General features: G+C 42.2%; 1 protein-coding gene across 1 annotated transcript in view; it reads left to right on the top strand.

The window, feature by feature from the left end:
* LOC137371970 (NEDD4 family-interacting protein 1-like) overlaps positions 1-7,024 on the top strand; it is a 176,197-nt gene extending 169,173 nt beyond the window's left edge. The window contains exon 6 of the mRNA XM_068035200.1: positions 6,977-7,024. The gene's annotated coding sequence lies outside the window, so the exon portion shown is untranslated. The remainder of the gene's footprint in view (positions 1-6,976) is intronic.
* Positions 7,025-12,178: the final 5,154 nt, after the last annotated feature.

Genomic DNA, 12,178 nt, shown 5'->3' with positions numbered 1-12,178 from the left:
TCTTGCCTGACATCCACTTATGCACAATTTCCTTTGTTACTTTATCCTTAAATTTTCAAACTGTATATGTGCCTCCCAGCTGTGGTGTGGACCCCATCTTGAGGCAAGCCTTAAAGTTTAAGAGCTCAAAGTTTAGTAAAAAAGGAAAATGTGAATGTGCGAATGTCAGGCATGGACAGAATTGGGAACAGTGATGACGAACATATTACAGGCAATAAAATTGGGGCAGAAATTCTTTCATTTTATTGCATTCTTTATGTAACCATTAAAATGGACATTGTCTTCTGGAAGCAACATTTTGTTCATATATTGACTGATATGTCTTCCACTAATATTTAGTATACTACTGACAGTAAAGATTGCTGCATTTGCAAGGCAGTGAGATATATTTAGTATAATAAAAGCAAAATACTGCAGATGCTGGAAATCTGAAACAAAAACAAGAAATGCTGGAATCACTCAGCAGGTCTGGCAGCATCTGTGGAAAGAGAAGCAGAGTTAACGTTTCGGGTCAGTGACCCTTCTTCGGAACTGACAAATATTAGAAAAGTCACAGATTATAAGCAAGTGAGGTGGGGGTGGGGCAAGAGATAACAAAGGAGAAGGTGCAGATTGGACCAGGCCTCATAGCTGACCAAAAGGTCACGGAGCAAAGGCAAACAATATGTTAATGGTGTGTTGAAAGACAAAGCATTAGTACAGATTAGGTGTGAATACACTGAATATTGAACAGCAGCAAGTGCAAACCTGAAAAAAAACAGTGGGTAAGCAAACTGAACAAACTAAGATGAAATGAAATAAATGCAAAAAAAGATAGTAAAAAAAATGTAAAAAAAAAAGGAAGAAAAAATAACTAAAAATGAAAGTAAAATGGGGGGCTGTCATGCTCTGAAATTATTGAACTCAATGTTCAGTCCGGCAGGCTGTGGTGTGCCTAATCGGTAGATGAGATGCTGTTCCTCGAGCTTGCATTGATGTTCACTGGAACACTGCAGCAATCCCAGGACAGAGATGTGAGCATGAGAGCAGGGGGGAGTGTTGAAATGGCAAGAAACCGGAAGCTCAGGGTCCTGCTTGCGGACTGAGCGGAGATGTTCCGCAAAGCGGTCACCCAGTCTGCGCTTGGTCTCCCCAATGTAGAGGAGACCACACCGTGAGCAGCGAATACAGTATACTACATTGAAAGAAGTACAAGTAAATCGCTGCTTCACCTCAAAGGAGTGTTTGGGGCCTGGGATAGTGAGGAGAGGGGAGGTAAATGGGCAGGTATTACACCTCCTGCGATTGCAGGGGAAGGTGCCCTGGGACGGGGACGAGGTGGTGGGGGTAATGGAGGAGTGGACCAGGGTGTCGCGGAGGGAACGATCCCTTCGGAATGCTGACGAGAAAGGGAGTGGAAGATGCGACTGGTAGTGGCATCATGCTGGAGGTGGCGAAAATGGTGGAGGATGATCCTTTGGATATGGAGGCTGGTGGGATGAAAAGTGAGGGCAAGGGGAACCCTGTCACGGTTCCGGGAGGGAGGGGAAGGGGCGAGGGTAGAGGTGCGGGGAATGGGTCGGACACGGTTGAGGGACCTGTCAACGACAGTGGGGGGAAATCCTCGGTTGAGGAAAAAGGTCATATCAGAAGCACCGTCATGGAAGGTAGCATCATCAGAGCAGATGCGTCGGAGACGGAGAAACTGGGAGAATGGAATGGAGTCCTTACAGGAGGTAGGGTGTGAAGAAGTGTAGTCGAGGTAGCTGTGGGAGTCGGTGGGCTTATAAATGGATATTGGTAGACAACCTATCCCCAGAGATGGAGACAGAGAAGTCGAGGAAGGGAAGTGTCAGAGATGGACCATGTAAAGGTGAGAGAAGGCTGGAAATTGGAAGCAAAGTTGATAAAGTTTTCTAGTTCGGTGCGGGAGCAGGAAACAGCACCGATACAGTCATCAATGTACCGGAAGAAGAGTTTGGGGAGGGGGCCTGAGTAGAACTGGAACAAAGAATGCTCGACATATCCCACAAAAAGACAGGCATAACTAGGACCCATGCGGGTACCTATAGCGACACCTTTTACTTGAAGGAAGTGCGTGGAGTTGAAGGAGAAGTTGTTCAATGTGAGAACAAGTTCAGCCAGGCGGAGGAGGGTGGTGGTGGATGGGGACTGGTTGTGCCTCTGTTCCAGGAAGAAGCGGAGAGCCCTCAAACCATCCTGGTGGGGGATGGAGGTGTAGAGCGATTGGACGTCCATAGTGAAGAGGAGGTGGTTGGGACCAGGAAACTGGAAATTGTCAAAATGATGTAGGGCGTCAGAAGAGTCACGGATGTAGGTGGGAAGAGACTGGACCAGCGGAGAAAAGATAGAGTCTAGATAGGAAGAAATAAGTTCAGTGGGGCAGGAGCAGGCTGCCACAATGGGTCTGCCGGGACAGTCCCGTTTGTGGATTTTGGGAAGGAGGTAGAAGCGGGCTGTCCGGGGTTGTGGGACTATGAGGTTGGAAGCCATAGAGGGAAGATCTCCAGAGGAGATGAGGTCAGTGACAGTCCTTTGGACGGTGGCTTGATGTTCGGTGGTGGGGTCATGGTCCAGAGGGAGGTAGGAAGAGGTGTCTGTGAGTTTGCGTTGAGCTTCTGCAAGGTAGAGGTCGGTACGCCATACGACAACAGCACCACCTTTGTCTGCAGGTTTGATGAGATATATTTAGTGCTGTCCACACATGGCTATGGATCTTTCTGTGATGACAGGAACAAAGTATAGTGCTAGTGAAGAGGCTTGACCACTAGCTAAAGCCAAGAACAAAATGTGCACTGGGAATTCCTTCCACTGTCGTAACTTTGCTAGAAGTACGGCAGAAATCCAGTTTACAAGCATTGACTGGATTTCCATTGCACTGCTGGAAAAGTTGCACTGGCAGAGAGGGAGCAGCTCTGAGAAAATGCCTGACTATTATAGTAGCTCCCTGGAATTTGGATTACTTTGATTGTTTCTCGCAACAATATGAGGCCTCATTGAGTATTTTATGGGTAATTTTCTGGCTAGGGCCAGCCCTAGCAGCTCACATCTGAAATTTGGTCCTGTTCTCTACATGGTTTTCCAACCATTTACATTAATGGTCAAAGAAATCATACACAGCAAAAGCTGAATTTTCAATATGTGCTGCTGCCAGGAGCAGCTTCTCACTGGAAGATGAAGTCAGTAAATTATCCCGTGTGTGCCGAGATCCTGGCAAATAATAGTATCTGATCATGCAAGCTTCACCAACCACAGTAACCAAGCAGCCAATTGTTGGGGAGTGCAATCAATGTTTTCAGACAAATCTGTAGAAAACAAAATGTCTCATTCATAGTTATATGTATTGAAGGTATCGCAACATTGGAGTAATGCTAATGCTTCTCACTGTGATTAATATGTCTGCTGTGATATTGGAGAGGTGGGGCAGTGAAAATCAATACATCAGCTAGATTGGCCACCTTTACTAACATAAATCACCTACCATTTTTTAGAATATGGCTGCTGATATAAAAGGGATTATTGAGTCCATCAATGGGAACACCACCACCTGCAAGTTCCCCTCCAGGCTGCACACCATCCTGGCTTGGAACGATATCGCCGTTTCTTTGCTGGTTCAAAAACCAGGAACTCTCTAACAAAGCACTGTGGGTATACCTACACCACATGGACTACAGCAGTTTAAGAAGGCAGCTCACCACCACCTTCTGAAGTGCAATTAGGGATAGTCAACACGGGCTGGCTTTGTCTTGCCAGCAATGCTCACATCCCATGGATGACTAAATTTAAAAAAAACAGACCCAATTCTTTCGCAATAACATTGTTCCAACTGGCATTTCCAGTATTACACAGCTGCACGTGCACATTTAGTAAGCAACAGTAACAGAAATATAAGGACACCTCCTCTTCTTCAACCTCTCCCAACTTGTACAAATAGTGAGGAAATATTTAGTGAGTTAATAATTTCACCTAAAATGAGGGCCTCAATTCAGCACATGGGGGTAACTTTCACCATCAGCAGGGGTGGAAAACTCATGGTATCCAATCGGCTGTATGTTATTTTCCTTTGCATTAAAGAATCTGTCAAGGTCAGTAGTTATTTTGGTGAAAATAGGCACTAAATGGGTGCTCTGCTAATAAGGTGCACCTGTTTGAAAGTCTGGGTTTAGCATGCAATTTTGGTGCTAATTGCTGATTTGAACATGTTTGGACATTCTAGACCAGAAACCTGCATGTTAAGCTCTCAAGTGCTGGTCAGATGCAATTTTTGAGGAGCAGTATATGTGGGCTTTTCACACACCCACTTACACTGAAGCTGTGGAGTGCTCTGGTTGAAACACAGTGGGATATTTCAGGATGGGTCAGGGACCAAGGGAAAGGGTGCACAGGTTCTCGGTCCAAGTACTGGAAGCCCTTGTAGAGAAATTCCAGAGGAGGAGGGATGTCCTGCAGCACAGTGGGGGAAGGGAGTCCACCTCTCCCTCCTACCTCTTTCTCCTGCAGGAGCTATTGCTGCTGTGCCTGGCCTCATGTCCTCCTCTCATTCCTGCTACGGATCAAGGAGGATCCCTAGCAAGATGCTTATAACCAAGTCGCCCCCTTTCTCTTGGTGACTGCTTTATGGTGTCCAGTAAGGTAAAGTAAATAAACAGAAGACATGCATTTATATAGCACCTTTCACGACTACTCAACATCCCAAAGCACTTTACAGCCAATTAAGTATTTTTGAAGTGTAGGCAATGTTGAAAGCATAGCAGCCAACTTGCACATAGCAAGTTCCCACATACAGCAATGACCCAAACCTCCAACAGTGCAGCACTCCTGCAACACTGCAATGGAGTGTTAGCCTTGATTGTTGCACTCAAGTCCTGGAGCAGAGACAAGTGTACTACCAACTAAGTCGCAGTTAACACACAGCACTAGCACAGTACTTACTCTTTTTAAGTGAAATCCTCAGAATTTCTGGGCAAATATTAATGCAGTGTTGGTGAAATCTTGACAAAGTGTCCCAGACAGTCTCCTGATGTGTTTCAACAATTTGTCTTCAAACTTCCAGCAGCAAGTGAAAAGTAAAATGTCATATACCTTTAAGCAGCACAACAACTTGTTTACTTCCTATTGGCTGGTCATTTTTCGGAATGAACATTGGGTTATGTTCTATCCACCGAAATGCCATGCAGTCTCCTTAATGAGCATTAACAGGCAGTTTAAGTGGCAATCAGTTACTTTACAATCCTCTGGGGAGTTCTTCCTAGTGCATGCTTCAACTCCTTCACCATGATGGTATCTTGCGTGAAACATGGGCTAAACTGGTATGTCAGCTTCAGACCCTATTTTGGCTCTTTAGTGCCTAAAGTGTCTGGGAAATATCATCCTCAAAATGACTGAACAGCACCAATTGACAAGAATGTGACCCAAGTATACATGCCACGCAATTTTACCAGTGAACCAGCTACACATTTCTCAATAAGAACAGAAGAAATAGGAGCAGGAGTAGGCATATGGCCCCTCGAGCCTGCTCTGCCATTCAATAAGATCATGGCTGATCTGATCTTGGCCTCAACTCTCCTTTCCTGCCTGTTCCCCATAACCCTTGACTCCCTTATAGTTCAAGAATCTGTCTGTCTCAGCCTTGAATATATTCAATGACTCAGCCTCCACAGCTCTCTGAGGTAGAGAATTCCAAAGATTCATGACCCTCAGAGGGAAGAAATTCTTCCTCATCTACGTCTTAAATGGGCAACCCCTTATTCTGAAACTGTGCTCCCTAGTTCTGGATTCCCCACGAGGGAAAACATAACCTCAGCATCTACCCAGTCAAGCACCCTCAAAATCTTATATGTTTCAATAAGATCACCTCACATTCTTCTAAGCTCCAATAAATATAGGCTCAACTTGCCCAATCTTTCCCAATCAAACATTGGGAAGACTGAAGCGATTGTCTTTAGCCCTTGTCACAAACTCCATTCCTAATCGCCAATTTCATTCCCCTCCCTGACCAGGTTGTTCACAACCTATTTGACCCAGGGTTGAGCTTCTGACCCCATAGCCTCTCGATCACAATGACCACCTGCTAACACCTCTGTAATATTGCTCATCTCCGCCTCTGCCTCAATCCATCTACTGCTGAAACCCTCATCAATGCTTTTGTTATCTCTAGACTCAACTACTGCATGCATTTCTGGCTGGCCTCCTATTTTTCACCCTCCACAAACTTGAGATCATACAAAATTCTACTGGAAGGATCTGAACTCTCACCGAGTTGCAGTCACGCATCGCCCCTGTGCTCGCTGACTTACATTGGCTCCTGGTCTAGCAATGCCTCTTATCCAAATCACTTCATGGCACCGCCCCCACCCCCCCCCCCCCCCCCACCCCAATATCTGTAACCTCTTCCAGCTCTACAATTCTCCGAGAACTCTGCATTCTTCCAATTGTGGCCTCCTGTGCTTCCCTCACTCCCTTCACCCCATCACTGGCAGCCATGCCTTTAGCCATCTAGACTCCCAAGTTCTGGAGTTCCCTCCCAAACTAAAAGTTAGCCATTTCTCTTGTCATCTATGGATCAGAGTTGCATAATGAAATCCATAATATGCTACAATTCAGTTTCCTGTGTTCTTTAACTTCAAAAAAACTCATCAATTGCTGCTAATTGATTCCTTGAACAGTTCTGAGACAGAATAATTAAAGTGACAGAAGACATGAGTGCTTATTGTGGCTTTGCAAGTTTTCACCGAACAAAATCTGTTACCTTTAGCCTCAATCCACTTTACCAGTACTCTATATTGTGCTGTTGTAGAGTGTGCTCATTGTTACACCAACAGTTAAAGAGAAAGAGATGCTTTTTGGTGTTAATGATGGCTTTGGGATCATGTCTGTCCTGTAGCGATCATTCCCTTTAAAACTCAAGAGACTGTGCAGAAACACATAGGCATTAAAGTGGCACAGGAAATTGATTCTGGTTTTCTTCTTATTGCAGATATTTGCTGGCCTACTTCCTCCCATAATGCCCTGCTTCACTGTGTGGTGACTTTGTCAAACAACGACCACAAGATTCGCACATTTTATAAGATGAATTAAAAAGTAGCCAAAACGCATGTTTTGGGGGTGGCTTAGCTTTCCAAGCCACATGAAAAAGTTCTGCTAGGTAGAGTATGCTTTCTAGTTGTGCTTCTTTCAAATAACATTATAGAAGCCATGTAATTAAGCAGATCATTTCCTCAAGGACACCCTTTTTAGTCCTGGTAAACTGAAATTATATTCATCGTTTAATAAGTCGTAGGAAGTGTATCCAATGCTGCATTGAATGTTCTTTTATCAAAAGAGGGCAGTGTTGCTTTTGTTCTGAGATGAAAGGCAACGGGGGTTTGCAAGCTGCGAGTTGAAAATAGGCTGGACTCTTGGAAAATGTCATTTATTGTCCAGATGTTTTCAGCTGCATGATGAAGTATAGTAAAGAAATGAATTGTAATCGGTCTTCAGAATTTTCTGAGCACAGATATCACTTGATAATGGAATTTGAAACATTTAATGAAATGGACAGCAACTACTACAGATTAAAATGTTTTTCACGTTTGTGGAAGAAAATCAGTAGCAGTGTCACCAGTTTGATTATGTGTAACTGTGTTTGGCCTGGCAACTCAGTGGGTTTACATAGTGAGTAGCTGGGCCATGTTAACCAGGAATATCCCACGGGTGATTCCCAGTCCAATTACATAGCTGAACTCAGCTGGGAATGCCATAAGAGGTTATAAAACTGACCTCAGCATTCCTTGGTTGGAAGTGGGAAATTGGTCATTGACTCACTCCTGCTCAATATCTGGCAATCCCTGCTGGCAATGCACATCTGGCAGAGGTTAGGTCAGGACAAGCTGTGGTGCTACATAGTCTAATAGCCTTGAAATAGTACTGTCAAGGCTTTGCACATGAATGGAAACTTGGGCACGATTCTGATGCCGAACAAGAGGTCTCATGGAACCATATCCTAACAAGGATTTAATGATTTCCAGAGAGAAGGGTGAAAATTGCAGGAAAAAAAGTTGCTTCCAGAAATAATCTTTGCTTCTAAACAGAAAATTCGCTGTACTTAGTACAACTGCTACATAGTTGGCAACTATATTAGCTTGTGATCAGTAATATTCTGGAGAAATAATTTGGATCCCACTACGATCATGTTGAATTGGAATTATTTGACTCAGTACAAAAGATGATGAGACTTTGGATTAAATTGAAAAGACCATTTATGTCTTGAAATTACATGTAGGGTAATAGATATAAATACTTAATATGTACATGTGAAATTGGTCTCTGTAATTTTAGCCTATTTAAAGTACAGTTACTGCCTCTGCTAAAACAGCAGGGAGTTAAATTTCAGGTGAGTGCAGTAAGCATTTGTAGCTATTATCCTATGGCGTAAGTTCAAAGCCTTAGGCTTTGTGAGGGCCAATAACAATTCTTTCTCTCTTGTTATCCAGCCAACTGAAGAGCGTGTGAGTATGAGTACACACCATAATCACATGTTCACCAGATGACAGATTCATGATTTATAATGTGGATTAAGAAACCACGTGCATTTCTTAATGTAAAACACATCTTTACTGCTCAGACTTAAAGATATAGAACCCTCTCCTTTAGACATACATAGCTGCAATTAGCTGCAAATCTCTTTCAAAATGCTTTTATTGCTAATGTATTCAGCGCTGCTTCACTGTGTAATTTTAATGATTACATGAAAAAATCAAAGTAGCAATGCAAACATGCTGTATCCAGGGAGGTGTATTGTGTTCCAGAAGAATTTTGTTCCAACCTGTATAAATGTGTGCGCCAGAGATCATCCCAGTGCACTTTCTTCAAACTGTTGCAACATTTATCATAGAAAAATAGAACCTAAAATTTCATAGAGTTCTCCTGATCTCCCACTGTAACTTGATGGCAGATCAGTGAGAACCAAAGAGAAATGGCAATTTTTTTGGTTGTTCTGACAATCTCCTGCTGAAAAGGCCTGTGGAATTTCCAGGCAATAATATCAAAGCTGATGGCAATCACTGTTGCAATGATCTCTCTCCACCTTTACCTAATGGTGTATGATCTGCACTTTTCTCCATGTGACTCTGATGTTAGTCAAAATATGCTCCAGACCCAACAGAATTTGCCTTTTATGAAGTTAATGATTTAATGGAAAGCTGTATATCTAGTTTGATGTGGGGTTTCTAATGGTTGATTGGTGGACTTTTTATATGTGCACTTACATTTTCATTGTCATTATATTTAATACAACTTAATAAAATCTTAATTTCCAGACAAAATAACATGAGCTCTACATCAATGCACCTTGTTATTAGTCATGCAGTTGGAGTTTTACAATGACTGTCCTGGATTAAAAAAAAACATAAATATTCTTGTGTTTCATTTCTGTGAGTAGACTATTTTTGGTAATAAGTAAATGAAGTAATTTAATGATTCTGAAGATAATTGTAAGGATTCATAGTACGGAACTTGCTAATTGAAACGTTTTCACCACTCAATTTTAAGATCTTACTCCTTTTCCCTCTGCATCTCCTGACAGCAGTGACTGATGCTGGGAATAGTTCCACAGTTGGCAGAAGCTCTTCAGTCTCTCACCAAATTGGTCCAGTGTATAAAACTAGAAGTGAGACCTCGACTTTTGAACTTAAAGGCAATCCCTATCTGCCTGTAGTGAAAGCCTTGGCTGACTTGAAAGTTGATGAAGGTGAAATGATACCAGGTGGGAACAGACCGACAGCTAAGTGGCCTCAGCCTAATGTTAACCCCTCTATGCCCCATTCCACTGAACATATCGGTTTAAAATCAAGGTCTGAATGAGAGCAGACTATTCACCCATTGGTAGCATTAGTCTTGGCTCAGTGGTAGCACTCTTACTTTTGAGTGAGAAAGTCATGGGTTCAAGTCACACTCCTGAACTTTGAGAACATAATCTAGGCTGATAGTGCAATACTGAGATTGCTGCACTATCAGAATCGCTGTCCTTCAGATGAGATGTTAAACCAAAACCCTATCTTCCAGCTCAGGTGGATATAGAAGGTTCAATGGCTATTTGAAGAATAGGGTAGTTGTCTTGGTATCCTAGCTAACATTTATGCCTCGAGCAACACCGCTAAAACAGATTATCTTTTCATTTATCTTATTGTTGTTTATTTGACCTTGCTGTCTGCAAATTGACTGCAGTGTTTGCCTATATTACAACTGTGATTACAGTTTAAAAGTAATTCATTGACTGTGAAGCGCCTTGGGACATAAAAGGTCCTATATAGATGCAAGTACTTTTTTAGTTACAGCCAACCTGATCCTTTTACACTCATTGTTCACACATGCACACTTTCTAGTTTGGATCTCTCAATAGTTATCAGTAGCAGAATTAGGTTGTTTTTTTCCTCCCTTAGAGTCATAGAGAGATACAGCACTGAAACAGGCCCTTCAGCCCACTGAGTCTGTGCTGACTATCAACCACCCATTTATGCTAATCCTACATTAATCCCATATTCCTTACCACCTACCTACACTAGGGGCAATTTACAATGGCCAATTTACCTATCAACCAGCAAGTCTTTGGCAGTGGTAGGAAACTGGAGTACCCGGCAGAAACTCACACGGTCGCAGGGAGAACTTGCAAACTCCACAGAGGCAGTACCCAGAACTGAACCCGGGTTGCTGGAGCTGTGAGGCTGCGGTGCTAAACATTGCAGCACTGTGCCGCCCTTATTAGCCCAGGGGTGCTAATGTTAACTATATCATTCCTATTACCATGCAGATGACATCAGCTAATTTAGTACAATCTGAGGATTCAATCCAGGAACTCTCTGCATTGCATCAAACTGGGTGGTGCATATTTTTATGTAATTCAGATTTTACTTTCTTCTGCTGTACTTCAGGTTACAGAATACAGAGTGACAATACTTCTACCTGGCTGTTAATGCTGCTCCATTATCAGTTGACAGAGGGCTAACTTTAAAGGGCATAAGAGGTCTCCTGAATGATTTGTTATTCCAACATAATGTACTCACTGCTATGTATTGCCCAGCTAAGAACTGGGAAAGATGTCCAATGGTGGAGAGTCACATCTGAGTACCAGTCAAGGCTGACTTTAGACCAGTTCAATATGTTACCACGAGAGATAGATACCAAGCTACTTAAAAGTAGAAATTATCCATGATGATTGCGGAATACAATCAAGAAGAACGTGCTTGTGTTATATCCTTTGTTTTTGATTGTAGGATGATTGTTATAGTCAAGCTTGGGATTTATTTGATGGGTAAAATTACATATAGTTAAAAAGTAGTCAATGCAGCTAAATAAACACTCATCAAATCTTAATTTTGAACAACAAAAAAAGCAACAAAAATCAGACACTTTTGCACATGGAGCCAATGGTTTTCCTTTTGTGCTCAAAATCATTGCAAACACAGATGGAAGGAGTTGCAAAGCACTTATGTCTTCATAATTGTTTTCAGTTATATCTAGGCACTGGATTTTTTTTTTATTGAATCAATGTGGACCCCAGCTGCTGAAGTGCAAATAACTGGCAAAGTGATGTAGGACATAAACAGCAGGAAAACTTCAAATAGCAAATCACTCACAACTTAAACTGCATAGAAAATCAACTCACCAGGTTCTTATAAAGGTTTTCCTGCAAGACTGCTCTGTATAATGTACATGCACTTGTATATTGCTAGGCAAGTGCAATACTTCATTTTTTTTTTAACAGCTTGTCAGTAGGTTTTGTGGTCTGATTGGTTCTTTTACAATCTAGCTTTCGGTTCAATTTCAGAAATTATCATAGTAAGGCAGAATTGTAGTCAAACATGTGATATTAACTGAATATCTACCCTTAGTAAGGAATCAAGCCTGACATGACAATATTTGCTGCACTAATTACGAGGAGCAAGAGTGATTGGGTGAGTTCTTAAACCAAAAATGTGAAAGTTTTATGGCCATCACACTTCAGATGCCACCATTTGAAGTGTCAAAATACAAAAACAACTAAAGAATGGCTATCTGACTTGGAACCAGAAGTTTACAAGCATCTATCAATCTGTGGACTTCCCGTCACCAAAAGTAACTAAACTTCCATTAACCCTAGAATATTTTTCTTGAATTTCCATGGAGATTGTCTCGATGTCCTGCTGTAACTTCAGTGTAAGAT

The sequence above is a fragment of the Heterodontus francisci genome, chromosome 1, assembly GCF_036365525.1.
Source record: "Heterodontus francisci isolate sHetFra1 chromosome 1, sHetFra1.hap1, whole genome shotgun sequence".
Classification (NCBI taxonomy): domain Eukaryota; kingdom Metazoa; phylum Chordata; class Chondrichthyes; order Heterodontiformes; family Heterodontidae; genus Heterodontus; species Heterodontus francisci.
The sequence above is the reverse complement of the archived record's forward strand: the minus strand, read 5'-3'. Positions and strand labels throughout refer to the sequence as shown.